Here is a 23,186-nt window from a genome sequence, read left to right as displayed (position 1 = left end):
GATCACCGTTTTATGCAATAGAGGTTATTTGGGGTGAGGGAAATGGAAGGGGGCACACGAATAGCCGTGGTGTTGTTAGCCAGGGTTGGAATAAATTTTATAGTATCTCTTTTCCCATTTCTTCTCTGTAAATAAATAAGCAAATAAATAAAAGAAAAGAAAAAGAGAAAGGCGAACAAAACAAAACAACTAGGTCATCACTCTTTCACTTGTATGGTTGGTTCTGCCTTGAGCTCAGGAAGGAACTAATTTGTGGCTTGAACTGGCAATAACATTGTGACAAATATTGTTAATGTAACAAAATGCTATTAGTCTTTTTGTTGCCATAGAAACAGTCAAGGCACTCATAAATCCCCTACAGTGAATGAGACCTCTGCAGGTCAAGTCCCTGGTCCTGCCATCATGCAGGACCCCATTAACCATCCTGACAGGGGAGGACCTTTCAGGATTTACCCTGATAAATAACCCCATTCCTTAGTAAAGCACTAGGTCACAAGTGGTAAGGATACAAAAATTCAGGTGGTTTCACTTCAAATCTAATAGCATAGATGGGTTTTTCCCAGAATTTTATACTAAAACATTTTAGCAGTGAGGGAGTCGGAACAATGTGAAGAGGTCCTACCTAAGCTTGGAATTTGGGTCACATTTGGGATTTTCAGTCACAATTTCATGCAAATGCTAGATTCCATTTTGTAAGATAAATGTGTTTGCTTTAAGGTACACATTTATATTTCATTAACCATTTTTCCCCCTCCCCATTCTTCAAATTGATGCTGCAAGAAGATACACTGTGGTGATCTGTGGCTTTGGATATCTTCTGTCTGGATCTTGGCAGGGATCTTTGTACACAGAGATCAAGTTTGAGAAGCATGGATTGGCCAGAAGTTGGAAACTGATTTTGTAAAGAGCCAGACAGTACATTTTTAGGCTTTGTGGGCCACGCTGTTTCTGTTAACAACGATTCAACCCTGACATTGTAGTCTTTTAGTAAAAGCAGCCATAAACAATATGTAAATGAACTGGCATGGCTGTGTCCCAACAAAATTTTATAAAAGCAGACAGATTTGGCCCATGGCCTAAATCTGGCTTGCGGGTTATAGTTTATTAACGCCTTAGATGAGACAGTACATGCTCAGGGGTTTATAAAAAGGACATATTTTCAGCTAGAACAAATAAGAAAGAAGAATGGGAGTAGAAATTCCATTGACCATTGAAGGCCACCTGTTATTTCAAAGACCAGAGAGGAAATGATAGCATTATAGGCAGGAGACCAGTGTAATCAAAGGCAAAATTTTTAGGTTTATGTGTAGGTTGGGGACAGGGAAGACAGTAATTAGATCAGTTTGGCTGCAGGAAGGAATTCATGTCCAAGAGAAGCATGCTAAACCATTAGGCCTGGAAGGGACCTTTCTGATCATTTTCTTCTCATTTTACAGATGGGGAAATTGAGGTCAAGAGAGATCTCAGATCTGGAACAAGGCTGGAGAGCGGAGTGCCTTGAATACTAAGCTAAGGGATCTCAGCTCTGCAATGCGGACCAGTGATGTTTCAACATTTCCTCATTTGAATGCTTATTCATTGACCCACTTCCTACATGCCATGTGACCAGATGTCCCAAGAAGAGTTCCTTTGGGATGAAGTTAATTCTGATCCTTTGTATACCATTGTGAAATAGCACTGCTGAGATGGTGACAAGACACATCTGAAGCAATCACCTAGACGAGTGCCAAGGATCCAAAAGCTTTAGCTTCTCATCCTGCTGTTAACTTGTTCTGCTAGCCCAGACGGAATCCTGAGCTCTCCTATAGTTAAACAAGAAGCATTCATCCTCAGAACCAGTGGCTCTGGCCCCTTCTCCCACCATGAACTTGACGTAATAAATAACCAGAGGATACTGGAGTAGGAGGTGCCACAACCTTGTGTGACCCGGATACTCGTTCATTGATTTTTCCCTACTAATTATTGAGCACTTCAGATGCCCTGGGTGTTGAGGATAAGCAATAAAGAGGTAAGCAGGCAGGCTTCTGCCCTCATGGAGCTCACATTCTAATGGTGTGAGGAGGGGAACATAAACAACACACAAGTAAACAAAAAAGCAAACAAGAATTTCAGTTGTAGATAAGTGCTTCCAGCAAAATTGAACAGGGTGTCACGTTAATGGCTGGAGGGACTATTTTTTTGAGGAGAGACCTGAAGGTTGAGAGGAGAGCAAGCACAGGGCACTCCAGGCAGGGGGCAGAGTAGGAGGAAAGACCCAGAGTGTGCTGTTGGAGGAACAGAAAGAAGGCCTGAGTGTCTCCAGGGTGGTGGGTGGGGAAAGAGGGATAGGAGACAAGGAAAAAGAGACAATGTAAAGAAATGGATGAATTTTAATCTGGTTGATTATGTGACTCAACTTGGTCTCTCTCTCTCTCTCTTTTTTAATGAATTCTCTTAAACCCATTGAGAGAAATGTGTGAAACAATATCTGCCCTTGTTTTTAAGAGGTGATTTCTGAGTATATCGTTCTTGGCTGTCGCCTGACTTCCACCAGCTGCCGTTGCCATCTCAGCTCTAATTGTCAGTCTTTTGTAGGTGACCTCTGTTTTCTCTGCCGCTTTTATAATATCAGGTCTTTGTTTTAGTGCTCCTTAGTTTATCTATAAATGTGCTCAGGTGTGGATTTAATCTTATTCATTCTATTTGGGGTTTGGTGGGGAATCCTCAGTCTGAAGCTTAGTTTCTTGCACCAATTTTGGAAAATGCAAACCTATTAACTCATTGAAAATTTCCTCTCTTCCACTCTTTCTATTCATTTCTCCAGTACTTTAACAAGATGCATGTTAGTCCTTCTAAGCCTGTCATCCATTATTCTTGACATACCTTTCCTATTTTACCTCTTTTTGTCTAGTTACTCTGTGCTCAAGTTAGAATAATTTCGGATATATAGTCACATTTATCAATTCTCTTCAGCTGCACTTAACATTCTGGTTTCTATTTTTAAAAGAGCATCCAGGCTGTTACTTGGAGAATGATTTGGAGGGATTATGAGTAGAAGTAAGATAATTGACAAGCCTAGTCCAGGTGGGAAATAATGGTGGCCTCTATCAGACAGTAGCAGTGGTGACGGAGAGCAGTGACTAGATTCAGGATGTATTTTGGAAGCAGAAGAAACAGGACCCGTTGAGTGATTGGATGTGGGGCTTTGGATGGTGCTGCTGGTGGTATTGGTGAAGTGAGAAGCAGAAATCAAGGATAACTCATCGGGGTTGGCACTTAAACAACTAGTAAATGGTGGTGGTTTTTTGTTGTTGTTAAGATTGGAATAGTGGGGATGAACGGTTTGAGTGGGGAGTGTGGTCAGTTCATAGGTCCATCCTGGGTGTGCTGGAGTGGAAGATGCATTTGAGGCCTCCAGGAAGGGATATGCAGTTGGCAACTGGAGGTACACTAGTTCTGCATCTCCAGTTAAAGGGTTGGCATTCTCTCTAACACCCAAATAACAATTGTTTATGACAGTTTGCATGACCACACATTTTATATCTCCTCCCTGGAATTTCTGGGGCTCCTTAAAGAAGATCTGTTAATTCCCTGGACCCATCCTGGTTTCTGCCTTTCACCTCCACTAGGCATTCTGTTCCCATCTCTCCTCAACCCTGTGACACCATACAACTTCTCTGCCCGAGACTGGACATGTTTAAGGGAACTGATACATGTTGTCAAATAGCTCTTCCCAGAGATTGTGCCGCTTATATTCCCATCAATAGAGAAGGCGTGTCCATTTCCCCACATTCTCACTAGTGTGTATATATATATATATATATATATTTTATAGTTTATTCATTTTATTTTGAGAGAGAGAGAGAGAGAGAGCAAGCACATGAGCAGGGAGGGGCAGAGAGAGGGAGAGAGAGAATCCCAAACAGAGTCCGTGCTCTCAGCACGGAACCAGACGCGGGGCTCGATCCCACACACTGTGAGATCATGACCTGAGCTGAAATCAAGAGACGGATGCTAAACTGAGTGAGTCACCCAGGCACCCCACACTTTCCAACTTAATAGATGATAGAGGGTGACACATTTCAATTTGTATTGCAAACATATGCTTTAAACAATAATGTACGTCTATAGATTTCAACACTCCAAATCATTCAAGCACTCATAATCACACATAATCATGCAGGAATTTTAGGGTGCAGATAACAGTGCTAGCTGAGAAGTGCCACTCCACACCAGGCTCTGCAGTTGTGGTACCTCTTTCATCCCCCATGGCATCCTGATGCAGTGTTATTATTATTTTTTTAAATTTTTTAATGTTCATTTTTGAGACAGAGAGAGTGAGCATGAACGGGGGAGGGATTGAAGGAGGGAGACACAGAATCCAAAGCAGGCTCCAGGCTCTGAGCTGTCAGCACAGAGCCCAATACGGGGCTCGAACCCACAAACTTTCAGATCATGGCCTGAGCCGAAGTTGGACGCTTAACCGACTGAGCCACCAGGCACCCCATGGTGTGTGTAATTATTATCCCTCGTTTTCTACATGAGGAAACTGAGGCCAAGGGAATAAGTAACTTGTCCTAATGGTAGGGCTGGGATTGACATTTTAGGTCAGCAGGAATGCACAGCCCGAGCTCCTAAGCCTTGCCCTCCTCTCTTCTCCTGCCCTAGGAGGGATGCTGGCCCAGAACTGCTCCTTGCCCAGGACAACAGCATTAATCAAATTCCTTCTGGAAATTATTTTCATCTCTTAACCACCCCCTCTCACCTTCCTGCTTTTTTCTCCCAGGTTTCTAGATCCTTTTGGGGTTCACATGTGGGCAGTATAATCTTCTGTGATCCTACCTCAGCGAAAACATTCCAGTCATCTGTGGGCAGGGGTAACAAAGGCCATGAAACTTCTGCAGGTTTAGGGGTGGGGAGGGGCCTCCCTGCTGGGGGCCCATCTCCTCTGCCACCTCTTTCCTGTCATACAGCAGTGAGGTAAATTTTATTTTTTCCTGATAATAATAATGAGATAATATATATTTAGGGCCTACTATGTGCTTGTGTCCTATTGTAAGCACCTTCATTCCCTGCAACTACCCAATGGCATACTTACCATTGTAAATGTTGTATGTGCTTATTACATAAAGTTTGAATAATAGAGCACCTAAGGACTGCCATGGCTAAGATCATGGTGTGTTCCTTTCTCATATTCTTTCTTGGCTTAAGTAGTTTTTATATATTTTAATGGGCATCACATCACATGTGCAGTAAAGTTATACATGTTCAACTATACACTTTTGAGAGAGAAGAGGGAAGGAAACCAAAGAATTTTGGTGGATGCGCTGGAGTGAGCATGAGATGGGAACAGAGGGGGATTCTGCTGTTCCCTCCTTAGACCTCAGCTCCTGGGCCTCTTGTCGTGTGAGTGTCTCACCACATAGGCTGTGGGTCTAGGTTTATTAAAGAGATATGTTGGGGTTCAACATGGCACCTCATTGGGACCATCTGCTTCCGCTGATGGTCACACTAGGAGTCAAAGATCCATTGAGCATTTAGGGAAGCACTGGCTGATGAAATGTACTGAGAAATGTGCATCTCCCATATGGTATCATGCTAAGGGGTTTCAAGGGTATATCAACTTTTGATATTTCTATGCAGAGAACTAACCTGACAGGCTAACAACCCCTGTACAAGATGCCACTTTTTGGAGCTGAGTCACCCTGTACTTTGAGGTTTAAATCAAAGTGACTTAAGCTCTTTATCCTATTTTCTTTAAACCTTATCCTACTTGCTGGGATGTCTAATGTCCTCCCCCAGATTTCTGTCATCTCTGAAGTTGACATTGTTTTGGTTCGTGCTGGTTCCGGGTTTCTGCCTGTGAGGAGCTCTGGGTTCACTTCTCCCATGAAGGGACCACACACTACCCTGCCCCCTGCATGGAGCCTGGCATGGAATTTGACTTCTACTTTTTGTTTTCACCCGGCCCTTCTCCTGAGGAGTGTGTGCTTAGTAGACTTAAATCAAGGTGTGCAGATTTGGGAAGGATTTTTAAAATTCCTAATAACACCAATAGATTAAAATTATTTTTTCTTTCACAATTTCTGAGCCATGAACCAGCAGAGTACCTGATGCTGTTGAGGCCTGGAGAAGGAGGCAGAAGATTGGGGCCTGTAGCCTCTCAGGTGTGACAGGATGCGTCTGTTCCCCCCCGGGTTGACAGAACACCCTGGGAAGCAGGACTACACTTGCCATTATCCCTAAGTGGGTTCTGAGCGGATGAGATGATCATAGTAAAAGGGGAGTGAAGGGTGGACTGTCTCTGATTGGGGAGAGAAAGGAGGGAAGCAGCTAGAGCCCAAGCTGGTGCTACATACCAACACCTATGTAGGGGGATGGCCCACACATGTAAGGGTGGCCTCACAACACTCCACAACGAAACCAATGTGTGTTCCCCATGAGATGAAGCCTCACAGGGAGAGCCAAAGGCCAGTCCATGTCATTCAAGGAAACGACAACCCATGTAATGAAGAGGACCAGTCCCTCACCAGGGGCAGCTAAGTAAGGGGACACTTCGGCCCTTCCATCCTTCTGTCCTGCTTCAACACCAGAGGACATGTGTGGAGGAGACAGGGTGGTGACAATAGACCCTACTCCCCTCCCTGCCAAGCTCCTTAGAGACACAGGTCCAGTGTTTGTGTTTGTGTTTGGGGTTGGGGGCAAACACTGTCAGGGGACGGTGGGAAGAAGAGAGTCATTGCTTGAAAATAAGCTCAAAATGTGAAGGAGTGACCCCTAATAACTGGAAATAAGTGGTATTGGACTAAGATGATGGTAAGCATTGCTAAAGAGAGTTTGAGAGCACATGGTGGCACTTTTGTGTTTGAAACTCTGTTCCTTAATAAACTGGATTCCATCGTAGTTATTGGGCAATGGCCTTTTAAAGATGCAATTTTCATAGCCAGTATGCCTTTCCCCAGCTGCTTGTATCTGCCCACTTCATGTGACAACTTTTTTCAGGCCTGGAGGGTGCCATCTCAATACATTGGCCATCGAAGGTGATGATCCAGGGGAGAGAAAGGAGGATGTCCCCAGAAAACCTTGCAGGCTCAGTAATTTGTATGGGAGTGAGCAAGAGGGTGTGATTGTCCCCTCTTACCTCTGGGGGTAGGAAAAGGTTATGTTCAGATCGGGTGTGTAAGAATATCAGGCCTTTTTAACCCACATTTACTGCCAAATCCTTCCCTTCTGAGTCTGAGTCACCGTTCCAGCCACCTGCTCCTTGTGGCCATCTGGGAGTCCTAAAATCATGGAGTCTAGGATGTCATCCTCACTCCCATCACTTAAGGCACAGTTGTGTCTGTAGAGCAGAATGAAGTAGAGAGAGAAAGTAATATTGAGGGCTGAGAGGGAGGAGGGACTCAGAAAGAGGGGCTATTTGGAAATGAAAACTGCCTTGGATTCCATCATAGCCTCTGTTCTGAGAACAAGAAGAGGAAGAGAGGCTGACAGGGGAGGTTAGTTTTTAGCAACTGTTTTAAAATTGACAACAGAGGAAGAGAGACCAGAACCACAGACAAAGTTAACATTTTGCACTTCAGCATCGTTTGATCTTTCAAAAAGTCCCCAATCTTCAGAGGGGTTGTCCCTGGATAAGAGGTTCTGTTCTAAACTGGAGGAAGATCTCAGTGAAACAGGGATGGAGTTTATGGTCCCTTCCCCAAATCACTCCCTATCAGCATCCCATAATACTGGGAATCCCCGGGGTTAACTTTGCTTTCCTTCTGGCCACACTTATGAAGCTCATTTAATGCATTCCATAGTGGTGTCTCAATTTATAGATGAGCTAATTGAGGCTTGGATAAATTAAACAGTGGCAACTCATACAGCTGGTAAACCACACATCTCAAGATTGAAGCTTAGGCTTGTTTGATTCCAGACTCTATCACACTAGTGGCCCCACTATATGTTCACTCTTATAGGATCGGGACCTGCTCTGTCAACTCTGTTACGTGGTTTACTGACCAAGGTAACCAGGAGATCAGCCTGTGGAGTTTGGGGGTCAGGAGGGCTTGAGTTTGAGTCTTGAATCCATCATTAATCAGTTGTGTGACTTTGGAAACTCAGTCTCTTCAGTTCACTCAAAAGGAGGCTGGGCTATGAGAAGTCCAACAAAGCACATGGTAAGCATTTTACTAGATTACTGTTAATTTTTTAAAGCTATATATTATTTGGCCATGAACAAGCAATGAAAGAGAACAAACAATGATCAGAATGATAGCTAACATTTATTGAGTGCCTAGGATGGATTAGACACTGTTGAAAGATCTCTCCATGTACTAAATTAATTCTCTTCACAATCAATGAGGTCTGTACAATTAACGTCAGTATACAAAGAAGAAGCACATCCAGCCACAGGTAGAGGAGTCAGGATTTGAACCAAGGTGGCTGAACTTGAGCGCTTGCACTCACCAGCAGGAGGTAAGCTTCGTGTGGGCCTTCTTGGGAAGTTGGAAGCAGAGGGTGATGCTTAGGGAGGGTGAATAGGAGGCTTTGGTCCTGGGGGCAGCATGTGGGCTTTGGGCTTTGGGAAGAGGGCAAGACAGGATGACCATGGACATGGAGTTGGGTGTTTGAGACAGCTGTCACCTGTGGGATCTTGAAGACTGAATTCTAAAGGTGAATCACACTGTCAGAGCTTCTGTTTCCTTAGAGATGGTCTAGACTCATCTCATGCTCTTTTAAACTGTGCCCTGTGGACCCTTAGAGTCCTCCAAGGAGTGGGTAGATGGGGTCCTAGGTGGGGGCTCAGCACATGGGTCTTTAAGACCCTCTTGCTTGCTTCAACTAGAGCGATTTCACTTTGCTTTTCACTTTTTTTTTTCTTTTAGGTACAACTTACATACAACAAAGCGCACAAATCTCATGAGAAAGCTTGATGAGTTTTTATATATGTATACATCCAGGTAGCCATTACCCAGATCAAGGTAAAGAACATTCTCTGCTCCCCGGGGCAAGTTCTCTGCTGTCCCCTCCTAGTCAGTGCCCTCACGAAAGATAACCACCTTCTGATCTTGCCTGTTTTTGAACTTCATATAAATAGAATTATAAAGTTCATGCTCTTTTTGTGTCTGGCTTCTTTCACTCAAAATTATATGGAGACATTCATCCACATTTTGGAGTGTAGCAATGGTCTTTGTTTTTTCATTGCCATGTAGTATTACACTGCATGACAATATTACAGTTTATTGATCTTTTGTACTATTGATGCACAGTTGGGTTGTTTCTGGGTTTTGGTATTATGAACATAGCTGTTATGAACATTCTTGCACAAGCCTTGTGATGGACAAATGAGTGCATTTCTGTTGAGTGTATACCCAGGGATGGTTTATAGAGCTCTGGTGGGTAGAATAGCTGTTTTTGAATAGACATTTCATAAAGCAGGGGTCCTCATAAGATTTCACTTGGGACGTGTGGCTGCTTAAGATTTCTTTTTAAAGGAAAAAGTTTAACTTCCACGAGTGCAATCCTCTGCATTTGCAGATGATCAGAGGGAGATTCAGAGAAGACGGTGATTTGCTCAGACTTAAGCCACAGCAAAGCCATGCCTGGAACTCAATTACTAGATAGAAGTTTCTTATGAACTTCTGAGCTGTCTGAAATGGGTGCTATATATCACTCAACCTGGCTGCTGGTCAGATGTGGAAAGGACAATCTGAGTCAGAAGCCCTGGGTTCAAGCCCCACAACTGTTACCAGTGTGTGATGCATGGCAAGGTACTTGCTGCTGTGAACTAACTGGAAAGTGGATACCCCTGCTTCCCAGCATTGCTGGATTAAAGGAGATCACGATGCAGAGACACTCCATTGGTTGAGAAGCACTTAACATCATTATTATCATTACCATCAAAATATATTCTAAGGGGATGCTTTGGTAAGCATACTGTTTCCTTGTAATATTAATGCTTATAATAATTCACTACTTCACATTTTATTTTTTTTAGCCTGACTTAATAGTTTTTAATGAGAGCTTTCTCCCCTTCATTAAAAAGCTAGTGTGACAGATAGTATTTCCCAAAGATGGCCACACCAAAGTATACCCCATCCTATGTGCTGCTCTCTGATGGAATATTTTTATGTGACACATCTCCATTGAAGTTAGCAGGGTCAACGTTCTCTCCCCTCAAACCTGCATGGACCTTTGTAACTACCTCAACTAATGGAACTTGGCAGAAATGAGGGTACATGAGGACAAATCCAGAGTTAGAAAGGAGAGGTCTACATTTTGGGGTGTTTCCTAGAGAGAACAGAAACAACCCCAGGAGAAGACACTGCGTTGGTTTTGCTTTTCTGATTTCACACTGTGGTCCTTTTCATTTCTCATGTCTTCATTTAAACTTTCCATAGCAAACACCCCCTTGAGTTAAACCTGAGATAAGAACTGAATTCTGAGTAGCTTCCAACTCAGATGGAATTGCAGTCGTTTGCAAGGAGCCTAGTGATTCCAGGAGAAAGGCCTGGAGGCCACATCCTCCTCTTGGGGATCGGCGGGGGTGGGGGGGAGTGGGGGGGTGGGTAGGGACAAGATTGTGGGCGAGAGCTCTCCTGGGAGGACGATAGCTCCCCTTAGCCTGAAAGACAGATGGGCTCCTGGCACCCAAGCCCTAAAGGCAGAATGACACCTATGAGTATGGGTGGCTGGGAGTCACACAGAGAGAGCTTGCTTGTTGATTTGCCTCCTGAGAGGTCCAGATTTCTGTGAAAAAGGTCCTTCTGTCAAGACGGTTTGTATTACAAATGTAAAAATAGTATATTCTTCACATATGTAAATTGCTTCCCACATTGGAAAGCAGGTTCACATGCATTTCTTATTTGATTTTTCCAAAGGCCATATAAAGAAGCTAGAGACTGTATCATCACCATCATCACCATCCTTCCTCCTTCTTCCTCTTCTCCTCTTCCTCCCCCTTCTTCTTCTTCCTCTCCTCCTTCTCCTCCTCCTGCTTCTCCTCCTTCCCCTCTTTCTCCTCCTTCTTCTCCTTCTGCCTCCTCCTCCTCTTCTTCTCTTTCTCCTCCTCCTTCTCCTCCCCCTCCTCCTCCTTTTCCTCCCCCTTCTCCTTCTTCTTCTTCTTCTTCTTCTTCTTCTTCTTCTTCTTCCTCTTAATTTTATATTTAAAAGAACTGAAAGGGTAAGGGCTTTGCCCAAGATCACACAGCTAGCAAGCAGAAATGCCAGTGAAAGAATTGGGTCTTCTGGCTTCTGAGAAAATTTCCTTTACTGCATGGTAGACTTGACCCATGCGGGAGCAGGAGTTTTGGGCACCATAGCAGATCAATGGCAGAGCTAACTTGAGGTGGGAGTACTCTTCACCCCTTTGATTGCCCCAAAGCTCTTTTCTATATGCATAATACTGACTCTATGTGGGATAAAATGCCCCTGTGTCCCCTGATGACTTTCCTGCCTCTGTCAGAAAAGAACCACCCTATCAGTCATTTACATTTTAGTGAGAATATAAGGACTTATGTTTCCTCTAACAGAGATATTTGTGTTTTACATCTTATCTCGCTGTGATGATTGACCCTTGGAAAAGGCATTCCCAGCATCAGTAAGAAGGTAGAAGAGGCATTTTCTCAGGGGCAAGGGGGGGAAGCTAGCAGGAGAGATTTTATAGACTCCCCCCAACCCCATAGCATCATGTCAGCAGATGCTAATTACTTCAGTCACAAAACTTCAGTTATCAAATATCTGAGTGGTGGGTGCTGGAGATACAATAATGAGTAGAGTGTGGTCCATGGAAAAAGTCACAGTCTGGTGGGGGAGACAGGCAAGGATGCAAGTAACTGTAATATATAGTAAGTGCTATCACAGATGTAAGTGTTTAGGGTGCTATCAAAGCATGAAGGAACCAGGGTAAGAAGCAGGACATATCAGAGGTTTTTGGAAAAGGTAACATCAGTTGGGCTGAGTCTGGACAGGCAAATAAAACTGCCATCTCTTGAATATCTTAGTCCGAGTTGTGTAGAAGAGCAAATCTGAGGGATTATATGCTGATACTAGGGAAGAGTATAACCCTAGGGAAAGCAGGCATGAAGGAAAGGGTAGTGAGTGTACAGAGTGGAGAGTAATATGATGGAGTGCATTATTGCACCGGCCGCAGCTCTGTAGCAAGCCTGGATGATTGCTGCCTCTCACTAGACAGCCTCAGAGAGGCTGCATGGAAGGTGGCCGATGCAGTGTCCTGTCGGGGGTCAGGGGATGGAGAGGAAATGTATTTTTTGGTTCTCTCCCATTTCTGATCCCCCAGTGGCTCAAGCTCACCCCAGGGAGAGTTAACTCTCATGTATTTCCAGTTCAAGTCGCATGCCCTGTGGCTGGCAATTTATCTGAGTCCAAGTCTGGGAGTATTGAGAGGTGCAAGAAGTCACTGGTGGCAGCTGTAGGGGCAAACGCTGTGGCCCGGGTGCTGACAGAGGAGATCTGAGGTAGCCTAGAGGGGGGAGCACGGGGGAGCTAGCAGGGCGTTTACACATACTGGATTGTCTAATCCTCACGATAACCCTGTGTGATGGGTTGCATTGTGTGCCCCCCAAAAGACTTGTTGAAATCCTAATCCCTGTTACCTGTGAATGTGACCCTACTGGGAAATAAAGTCTTTGCAGATGTCATCAAGATGTAAATGAAGAGGAGGTCAAAATGGAGAAGGGTGGCCCTTAACCCAATATGACTGTCGTCCTTAGAAGAAAAGAAGAGGCATAGAGACAGCCACATACCGAGAGAAGGATGGCAGGTGCCGACCTAGACAGGCAGGGAGATGCCGTGTGATAAGGCAGGGAGGCGTCCAGGAGCCAAAGAGCACCAGGAGTGCTGACAACAGCAGAGGCAGAGAAAAAGGCACAGAACAGATTCTCCCCTCCAGGCTCTAGAGAGAGCACAGTCCTGGGGTGCCTCAGTGGCTCAGTCAGTGAGCATCGGACTTCTGCTCAGGTCATGATCTCATGGTTTGTGAGTTTGAGCCCCACGTCAGCCTCTGTGCTGACAGCTCAGAGCCTAGAGCCTGTTTCGGATTCTGTGTTTCCCTCTCTCTCTGCCCTTCCCCACTCACATTCTGTCTGTCTGTCTGCCTCTCAAAATTAATAAACATTAAGAGACAGAGTCCTGAAGACTGTTTGATCTTGGACTTGCAGCCTCCAGAAGAATGATGCAAGTGCATACATTTCTGTTGCTTTAAGCCACCTGTTCGTGGTGCTTTTTGCAGGAGCCCGAGATGTAAGGTAGAGCTGAACAGAGGCATGATGCACAGATAACTGTGGCTCAAACCTGAAGAATGAAGCAGGGTGGGGCCCACGGTGTGGGGCTGGCCAGAGCGGACAGTTACTGAGAACATTCTACGCGGTGAGCGCTGCTCTGAGTGCTCTTCCTCTACCCTCCCATTTAATCCTCACAAAACCCAGTGAGGAACAACCTGTATATGCCTATTTTCCAAAGAAGGACTTGAGGCACAGAGCACTTAAGCAACTCGCTTAATGTCACAGTCAATGGCATTGAAACCCTGGCACCCCCAAGCGTATGGTCTTTTCATTCACCCTGCATTCATTCACCCAAGGCTGACACAGTGCCCCCTCTGTGCTAGGGGACGGGGTGCAGAGCTGGACACTTTGGTTCCCCCAACCTCACAGCCCTCACCGTCTTTCTAATCCAATCCAGTTGGCACTCTCCCACACTTGAGTTCAGAGCACTCAAGAACTGCTCTGAAATGTAGCTGGTCTGAGCTTATGTGCTATATGTGTAGAATACACACCAGGTTTAGAAGACCTAATAAAAAAGAATGCAAAATATACCATTAATAATTTTTAATATTGACTGCATGTTGAAGTGACTGTGTTTTGGATATAAACTATATCATTAAGGTTTATTGTACCTTTAAGAAAAAAAAGTGGCCACCAGAAAACTAGAGTCATGTGGGCGTTCACATGCTATTTGTGTTGGATGGCGTTGTTCTAGAATGTGAAGTCCTTGAAGGCAGGGGCTGTCTCTGTATTGTTCACCGTGGGTCCCAGGAGACAGAACAGGGCCAGTACACAATGGTCCCTCAATAGAGTTGTTGGATAATTGAATAAATGACCAAATCCCATGCACCTTTGCCTGCTCATCTGTTCCCTGTGAACACAAGGTCAGACCTCACTTGTACCTTGCTTTGTCTCTCTGGGAAATCCCTCAGTTATTCTGAGGCTTAAACAGAAAACAGAGGCTGCTTCATGCCAAGAAATGGAGAGGCTGCATATGTGGTGGAATTTGGAAAATAAAAAGGGTCAGAGTATTTCCAGCCACAATGGCAGCTATCACTGACTGGATGCAAATTCTGTGCCTGGCATCATTCTCAACACTTTGTACAGAGTGAGCCATTTAATTCTAACGACACTATGACATCCATCTCGCCATCAGCTCCATTTGATAGATGGGGGAAATTAAAGCTCAGATAGACTAAGTCACACCCCTGGGATTACAGGGCTGGATTTGTAACCAGGTCTGTTTGATAATGACACTTGGGTTCTCAACCACTCCCACAGAGCATAGGGAAAATGGGACTGGGATTCCCCCTCCCCCACAGAGTGACCCTTCACCAGGTCCCCTTTGTGCTGAGGCCCCAGAGCAGCCCTAGACAGCAGACGTCCTGGCTCTCCTGGGTTCTGGGGAACCTATCATCTGTGTGGTGTATTACCACATTTTCTGGGCATCTAGGCTCATTCTGCCAGTACATCCAGCCATATCTTGTCATGTATCTTCTTCACCAGATGGCTGGGCTGTTTGTGGGCTGGCTCCCCCACCTTCTGTACCTGTGACATGGCCATAAGCCAGCAGGTGAGTGAGCATCTGGGACAGGGAATAGCCCCCACCCGTGCCGTCTGAGAACCCATCCCTTCTTGTCCTTTGGGACCTTGGCTTCTGCCAATTCCTGGAGAGCAGAAACTCACATAGAGGCCCCAAACCACTTGTTCCAGTGCTGCTGAGGAATGTGTGCTGATCTTCCATGTGTTTGTATTAGTCCATTGTCCCTTCAGGTCAGGTGGTGGGCCTGCAGGTCATGAACCCAGGTGCTGGGATCAGGCACCGTGCCCTTCAGTTCAGAACATCACCTCTAGCCGTATTGTTGGAGAGCTCATTCTTTCTCTCTAAGGCTCAGCCTCCTCTTCAGTGAAATGAGGTCAGTAAGAAACCACTTACTTTGCTATTGTTTCCTGTCAAGGCGTAGCTCAAAGTCTTGACCCCCTGTCCTCTAAACTCATACCGCAGTCCTGACTCCTGCATGGATTAACACCCATTCATTTGTAATGTCACCTGGTGGTGTGCATGCATCTGGCAGGTATGGTTCCCATGGTCTTCAAAGAGAAAATGCTTAGCACATGAGCTAGCACTACTGCCTGGTTCAGGTCCTGAGCCTGCTCCTTCTTACTCCCTATGTGGCCTTGGTGAGGTTACTGTACCTCTCTGAACCTCGGTTTCCTTATCTCTAAGTGGCGATAGTAATACTCCTCTTGAAAGGTTGTGGTGGGGCCACGTGGAACAGTCCTGGAAAACGCATGTAAAATGCGGTCATGACTTCAAGAGGGGTGTGTTCATGTCCCTGTCCATCCACACTCTACCTGGCACCTGCTCTTCCCATGATGACCAGCCCATCTCCATGAATGCAACTCAGCTTTCCCTTTGCTGAAGCCAAAAAACTTGGCATCATCGTTGACTCCATTCTCTCTCAAACAGCCGTGAAATACTGTTGGCGGGTTGTCCCGCCTTCACCTGCTCCACCTCTCTGCTGACCCTGGTCAAAGTTGCCAGCTTCTCCTACCTGCATCTCAACTCCTACCTGGTCTCCCTGTTTCCATCCTTGACTCCACAGCATGATCCTTTGGTGGGATTAGCTTGTTTGTAGATCGTTTTTATTTTTTTAAGCAAATACTTAAATGGTGCTCCCTAGGTGCCAGGCACAAGTCTGAGTGCTTTACAGATTTCAACTCACCTGGATTCTTACAACAGCCCCAGGAAGACAGTACTTAACTGAAGTCACCTATCTAGTCAGTGGCAGGGCTGGGGTGGCCATCTGGCTCCTGATTGGTGCTGCCAACAGTGATCCTCTTAAAACACGTCAGATTGTGCCCCTGCTCTGCTCAGACCCTCCAGTGGCTTCTCGTGGGCTCGGAGTAAAAGCCAAATCCTCACCATTCTGCTCTAGCTATGCTGGCCTTAAACACCGCAAGCCCACTCCTGCCTCAGGGTCTCTATGCTTGCTGGTTTGCTTTCATGTCCTCAGCCCAACCAGCCCTGATTTTCTCAGGGCCATGAGCTCTGTTAATGTCCATGAGTTTGGACATTATCTGAAGGGAATGAGGAATCCACTAAGGAGCATGGAAAAAAAGTCACGTAATGTGGTGTGCCGGAGCTTGTACTTGCTCACCAGGGCCAGTTAAATTTTTAGGAGATTCGCAAGCTGAGTATTAAATCATGGTAGCTTGAAATTCAAAAACAGGTGAGAGAGAGCATTTACACCATGGAAGTTGGCAAGCACTACAAATCATGGCTCCCCTCCCACCCTGCCTCCCCAGAGAGCTGTCGTTAAGTATTTACCAGCATGCCAGTGGCTTTGACAAAGGTTTGTATGAAGTGCAAGTAAGGTGTTAACTTACTAAGTCAGGACAGGCTTCCCAGAAGACCTGGCATATAAACTGGGTCCTGAGACATCAGTAGGCACTTGCCAAAGATGAGAAGGCATCCCAGACTGAGCAAACCAAGTGAGGAAAAGCACAAAGGTATGAAATTTCCCTTTGGGGTTATTAAGTACTGCAGGGTGGCAATGGTGTGTGGAGGGGAGGAGAAGGGGGAAGGCACGTTGTATGAAAAGAGAACAGCAGAGACAGGCTGGAGGCAGATTGTGTGAGAACCTCAAGACCAGGTAAGGGGCTTGGACTCTCTCCTGGGGTCCTCGGGAGCCATGGCAGGTTGTGGAGCAGGGGTAGGTCAAGGCATTGCTGAACACTGCATGTTAGCAAGCCTATTCTGGTTGTCGTGTGGAGAATGCATCAGAGATGGGAGGTCAGGCACTGTTTGGAACCAGTTCACTTTGCATGCTTATGGTGAGGGTTAAGAGTAGATGATACAGACAGTGCCTGCCTATGGATATTCCCATACAGCTCTGTGGGAAGACTTGTCCCATGGAGGTCCCATGAGCCTCTTTTTGGGGAGTTAGTTCACTGCCAATTGCAAAGCTTTCTGGGAAACAAGAAAATTGCAGTGAGTCCTCCTTGTAAGGGAGCGTGTAAGAGGGTTGTCGTCCATCTGACCTTGGGACCTCCCTCACTTGGGACCCAGGCTCCATGCACAGTCAGTCCCGGGAAGGCCATATAGGAAGTGGGTGGAAATAATAGCAAGTGTGGGCACTTTCTAATTGTAGACTGTTCAAGGCTCTTTACGTGTGTTAACGCCTTTGGTTTCCCAGTGTGCCATTGGGGGAGGAACAGTTGTGATCCCCATCTTACAAATGAAACAGAGATTAGGCAACTTGTGCGAGGGCCAGCCAGTGCACAGAAGAGCTGGACTCCAACCCTAGAGACCATCCTCTTTACTGCCATCCTATGCTGCCTCTCTGTTTTCAGATACAATGGTTCTTATTTTTGCAATGGCCACAGCTCCTACTTTTATTTTCCATTTTGTACGTGGAGAAGCTGAGGTTCAAGGAGATTTCACGGTTGTCCCGGGCCAGTGAACAGCAGAGCTGGCCCTCAAACCCTGTAGCCTGAGCCCCGCCTTCCAGGAAGGAGGGAGACAAGATGAGAGAAGGTAAAGATGGGCCCCAGAGGGCAAGAGTGCCCCAGCCTGTGAGGTTTGGGTCCGGTGCTTTCAAAAGGATGAGAATTTTTGTCTTCACAGTTTGGAAATCCCATAGGAGGACACAAACATCACCCACAATGGCTCTTTTCCCGCCACACCCACCTCCTCTCTTGGCCAAGACTTTGGTTCTTCCAGGATGTGACAACAAAATCTTGCCTCAGAGTTGGAGGATGCAAATGTCAGGGCTTCCCTCTGGGTCTTAGAGGATAGGTGTTTCGGGGAGTGGTTTCACTGGGAGTGAAGAAAACTGCTGTCCAAACCCCATGTCACTTTGCATTTTGAAACTCTGCCCGTAGGCCTTGGTGTACATCCCTGATAGTTAACACACACCAAGTGGTGGAGCCTGGAGAGGTGCCCGGTGCCCATCACAGCCTGGGGAAGCCCCAAGAAGCTGGCACATGATGAATTAGGAGTTACCCAGTTTACTGAGCAGCAGCAGCATCAACTTTGGGGGCCAACTTCGAGGAAATCCAAGGAGCCTGTAACAAGAACTCCCATTTATTGAGCACTCATTATGGACCAGGAACCAGGCTAAGCATCTCACTGACTACTCAAACAATGCTATGACCTAAGCCTTGGTTGAAAGATGGGAAACTGAGTTTAAGTGTCCTGCCCCAGGGCTGAGCTGACATTTGAATCCAGGTCAGACTCCATGTGTGCAAATTAAACACCTGCACCCTGACTGCTGTGGGGGAGTGAAGGCAGAAGCAGCAGGACCAGTGAGGAGGTAGACACAATAATCCAGGTGGGAAAAAATGATAGCTCACACTAAGGTGGTGTTGGAGAAGTGGTACGGGATGCTTGGATTCAAGGTGTATATTGAAGCCGTGTTGATGGTTGGATGTGAAACGTGAAAAAGATATTAATCAAAAGACAAGACCTAGATTTTTGATCTGAGCAACAAAGCGCAAGAAAGTGTCATTTGCTAAGATGGGGACCTCAAGGGCAGGGCAGGGTTTGGGGGTGAAGATCGAAAACTAACCTGGAGGGTCAATTCACCAACTGAATGGAAACACCATCAGGGGAGAGGTAGTGAGAAGAGGTGTACATTTGGTTGTCATCAGTGTATAGATGCAGTTTAAAGTCCTGGGCTCGATGAGATCGTCAAGTAAAGGACTATAAATAAGAAAATGGCCAAGGGCGGAGCTTTAGAGAGTCTAGCAATTAAAGGGTGAGCTGTGTGTGTGTGTGTATGGGGGGGCGGGTAGCTAGCAGAGGAGACTGAGCAGGAAAAAGCAGTGGGTAGGAGGACAACCAGGTGAGGGTTAAAGAAAAACATGTTTTGGGGTGCTTGGGTGTTTCAGTTGGTTAAGTGTACAACTCTTGATTTCGGCTTAGGTCATGGTCTCCCAGCTGGTCCTGAGATTCAGCTGGATTCTGTGATGGGTGTGGAGCCTGCATGGGATTCTCTCTCTCTCCCTTGTCCTCTGTCCTTACCCTGTGCACACACACGTGTGTGTGTCTTTCTCTTTGTCTCAAAAAATTAAAACTGAAAAAAGAAGAACATGTTTCAAGAAGGAGAAGTGATCATCAGGTCATTGCTGCTGAAGGTCAAATAGGATAAGGAGAGATTTGGCCATTGGCTTTGGCAAAGCGTAGCCCTTTATTGACCCTGATACCCTAGTGATGACAAACTCTTTAGACCTATCATGGTGGCTGCCCTTCAGTTTCTGGGTAAGGATCCCAAGATTATGGAGCATAGAGATGACAGAGCCACCATTTATTTAGACAGTCTTCTAAGTTTGGACTCTGGATCTGCCAGTAGCTGTGTGACCTTGGGTAAGTTGCTAACCCCCTCTGAACTTCACTTTCTTCATCTGTAGATGGGCAAAGATAATGCCTGTCTTATAAATTATGGTGAAGCATGGATTACATGAAATCATATATACAAAACATCAAATGCCTAGTAGGTACTTATAATTATTATAATTATTGGTTTTATTAATATTGTCAGCTTCAGAGTGGTACCTATATTTCTGAGAAAATCAATGTCCTAATTTTGAATGGGGCTTCATTAATGCTAAAGAAAGTGATGGAAAGTTCTTTGCAGTTTCAGACATTCTTCTCCCTGTGCCACCCCAAATGCTCAGCACAGAATTAGACCTAATCTGATTATATCAATCTCTGCTTTGAGCAGTTTGTTGTGCTCTCTGGGAAGAGACCAAGACCGCTTCCTGGACCCACAAGGCCTGAGTAGTCCAGGCCCCCCACCTTGTCTCATACCAGGTCACTTCTCCAACTCCTCATAGTTTCCTGAGAGTGCTGTTCTCTCTCCAGCAACAGGGCATTGCTCATGCTGTTCCCTCTTCCACAAATTCCTTCTCTTCCCTCTTCCCTGTGTTAAATTCTCATCTTTCTCCTCCCGGGCCAATGGTCACTCCCTTGGGAAGCCCTCCCTGAGCTGGGCTGAATCAATTTCTTTGCTAGAAGTTGCCAGAGCTCCTGTGCCTCCTTCATGGCCCTTACCCTATTTCTGACCCTCCATTCTTGGCATGAACCTTGGTGTAATACCTGACTTCACTAGACTCAAAGTGCATGAGGGCAAGGCCAGGCCTGCTCTGCTCACCAGTGCTTGTCTTGTGTCAAGCCCGGGGTCCGGCACACAGGGAAAATAAAATACAGAATTGTTGACTGAGTGAATGAGTAGTTGTTTAACACAGTGAATACGTGAACAGATGGCTTTCCTTTTGCAGAGCAATGCAGGTGTCTCTGAAAGGTTGTTTGAAAGGCAAATATAAAACCAAATCTTATTCCATTTACTTTAATTACAATACTAAGGAGTGGGAATAAATCTTGCCCTTGAAATATAATAAAGTCATACATTAAAACCTGGACTGTCATTTCCACTCGTTTCCTTTCTACAATGATAATCTCCTGATAAGACATAAATAATGGTACTTAAAATAGGTTCCCGACTTGGCTCGGCCACTAACTAGCTGCTGATCATCGACAAGTCACTTAAGCTCTGCGAGTCACCATTTACCTCATTGGGTTCGTGTGAGGCTCTGGGTTGGTGGTGTGAAAGCTCTTTGCAAGCAAGGTCTTATTTATTATCCATTATTCTCAAGAATATGAATATCAAGCAGGACAGGCTGCGTGCCAGAGATGGTTGAGTAGGTTTGCGGGGCTGGGGGATGGCGGCCACAGAGAAATATGGAAAGGAATGAGCTTGGTTAGGAAATTTAAGATGGGGATAGAGGGGTGGGGGATCAGAGATCATGAAGGCTGGGGGGTTATGTCTACCAGGCTAAGCAAAAAAAGGGGGGGGGGTGTTGGTGTCTAAAGCTGGGGAAGGTGACCTGAATAAAATCACCCTGGTGGCTGAATTCTTGGAAGCCACATGAAGGAAGGAAAGAATAACCCTCACCCTTAGGCTTGCCATGTGGTTGCACAGGAGAGATGCCGGGTGTCCCCCAGGTGACCTTGGCCTCTTAGGGCCGTGACTCTGCGGACAGGTCTGGGAGGCTGTCCAGGCAAATTCTGCTGCCCAGTGCAGCCTGAGTTCAGTCCCCAGGAGCCGGCATGGAAGCCCCCAAGCCCTGGAGTGGGAGCTAAGCCAGCAGGGCAGGGAGAGGAGGGGTGAGCAATCCAAAGCCTCCAGGGCTGGGCAGGAAAGCAGTAAATGTGAGGAGTAGGCAGCTCCTGGAAACTCGAGGAGACCAGTGTCATTCATTCATTCATTCACTCACTCACTCATTCAACACATAATATTAATTAAACATCTCTCTAGGTGTCACACACTGCTTGGTGCTGAAGATAGAGCATTTACATTCCAGTGGGTGAGGCCGACTACGAGAAGTAAACAAACACAGAGTAAAGTGTCAGCTTGCGATGGGTGCTATGAATAAAGATAATGCAGGGAGAAGAGAGAGTGATGGAGGCAGTTATTTTAAGTTGGAGGACCAGGAGAGGCCTCTCTATCCTCCCTCCTCCCACACTCTCAGTGATTTAACCAGATTTCACAGGGTTTTCTGGCCTCGTTCATAGGTGCTAATGAGCAGCTAGGGGTTGGTGTGGCTACAGTGATAAAAAAGGGTTTCCTCCACCCTCTGTATCCCTGGCCTCTGAAGTAGGCTCAGCCCCAGCCAAGGGGAGCAGGTGCAAGGCTCAAATCCTGATTAAGAGTAAGTATTCCCATGTGTCTGTACAGCTGGAAACAGCTGGCCCTCTGAGTCAGCCAAGAAGGAGGCTGCAGGCTGCAGGCCAGTGGGTGGAGGGGGCACAGGAGGGAAGCTCCAGGCTACAGTCGTCTGTCTCCTGCTCCGACAGCCTTACTCAGAGGGGAATAGACAGACACATGGGATGCAGTAAGTCAGGGTAGGTCTCACTGCCCCAAATATGCACCTGCCCCACACCCAGTCTCTGACTGAAATCTTACCATGAGATAGTCACTTTTCTGGAAGGCGCAAGGGCATCTCAAAATCTTTTTTTTTTCTAAGACAGATAATGGCAGGGCATGTGATGACTTTCCATCTCAAAGAGAAAGCTCTTACTGTGACCCACAAGGAACTACATGATATGCCGTGCCTGCTTTTGGGGGCTGGATTTATAATTTGGGGGGGGGGGGCCAGTACAAAAGGGCAAATTGGCCCTGCTACATTATCGTGAGCTCCCTGAGGGTAGAGATTCTTATCTTTTTGTTTTGGTTTGATGGCCATTCTGTTGCCAACTCCTGGCACCCGACAGAAGCTCATTATGTATTATTGTTGAGTGAAGGTGTTTGAGTCATGATGTGGATGTGTTGGGAGGGCTTCTTTTAACTTTTAGGAAGTATTACTGCGCATTAAGCACTGGTCTACGGCAGCGGTTGTCAACCCTGGCTGCACGCGAGTATCACCGCAGGAATTCTTGAAAATCCCAATGCCAGACTCCCCGGGACCAGTTCTGTTAGAATCTAGTAGGGTGGGAATCAGAATTTTCAAAGATTCTAATGTCTGGCCAAGCTTGAGGGCCAGGGGGCTGCTGTGTCCCCCTTGCTGTCAAAGGCTGTTGGACATCCAAATCACCTGGCCACCTTGGTTACTGATCAGATACCTGGGACCGTTTTCAGAGATTTTGGACAAGTAAGTTTGAGAAGGGGCTGTCCTGTTAACAAGATCCCCAGGGGATTTTGCTTACACTGAAGTCCGAGAACCTGAATTATCTTGGATTCTCTGATTGTGCCCATTTTATAGACAAGAAAGAATAGACTGAGAGAGGCTGTGTAGTTTGTCCATGGTAACTGGCATAACAGGGATTCGAACCCAGGGCTTCTGAAACCATGATCTGAGCTTACCCATTAGCTCCCCTGCCTTTCCTCCATCACAAAAACTAGGTGTGCTCCAAGAGTAGTGGGGCGATCTGGTTAA

General features: G+C 46.1%; 2 long non-coding RNA genes across 8 annotated transcripts in view; both read left to right on the top strand.

Moving 5' to 3' along the window:
• Positions 1 to 1,866, top strand: part of LOC128311016 (uncharacterized) — a 52,747-nt gene extending 50,881 nt beyond the window's left edge. The window contains exon 3 of the long non-coding RNA XR_008288949.1: positions 1,437 to 1,866. This is a non-coding gene — a long non-coding RNA (uncharacterized LOC128311016). The remainder of the gene's footprint in view (positions 1 to 1,436) is intronic.
• Positions 1,867 to 1,889: 23 nt separating this feature from the next.
• Positions 1,890 to 23,178, top strand: LOC106967678 (uncharacterized). 7 transcript variants are annotated; one of them, XR_008288944.1, is made up of 6 exons: positions 1,890 to 2,008; positions 4,766 to 4,959; positions 7,944 to 8,442; positions 8,853 to 8,948; positions 9,505 to 9,894; positions 13,217 to 20,273. It is a non-coding gene; the product is annotated as an uncharacterized LOC106967678 (long non-coding RNA). The 7 variants fall into 7 exon arrangements; XR_008288945.1 differs by adding an exon at positions 22,606 to 23,178 and having other exon boundaries at positions 7,944 to 9,894; positions 13,217 to 13,353; XR_008288939.1 differs by adding an exon at positions 22,606 to 23,178 and having other exon boundaries at positions 7,944 to 9,894; positions 13,217 to 17,787.
• The last annotated feature ends 8 nt before the right edge of the window (positions 23,179 to 23,186 follow it).

This window comes from Acinonyx jubatus, chromosome A1 (genome assembly GCF_027475565.1).
Source record: "Acinonyx jubatus isolate Ajub_Pintada_27869175 chromosome A1, VMU_Ajub_asm_v1.0, whole genome shotgun sequence".
Lineage (NCBI taxonomy): Eukaryota > Metazoa > Chordata > Mammalia > Carnivora > Felidae > Acinonyx > Acinonyx jubatus.
This window is presented reverse-complemented; position numbering and strand designations above follow the sequence as displayed.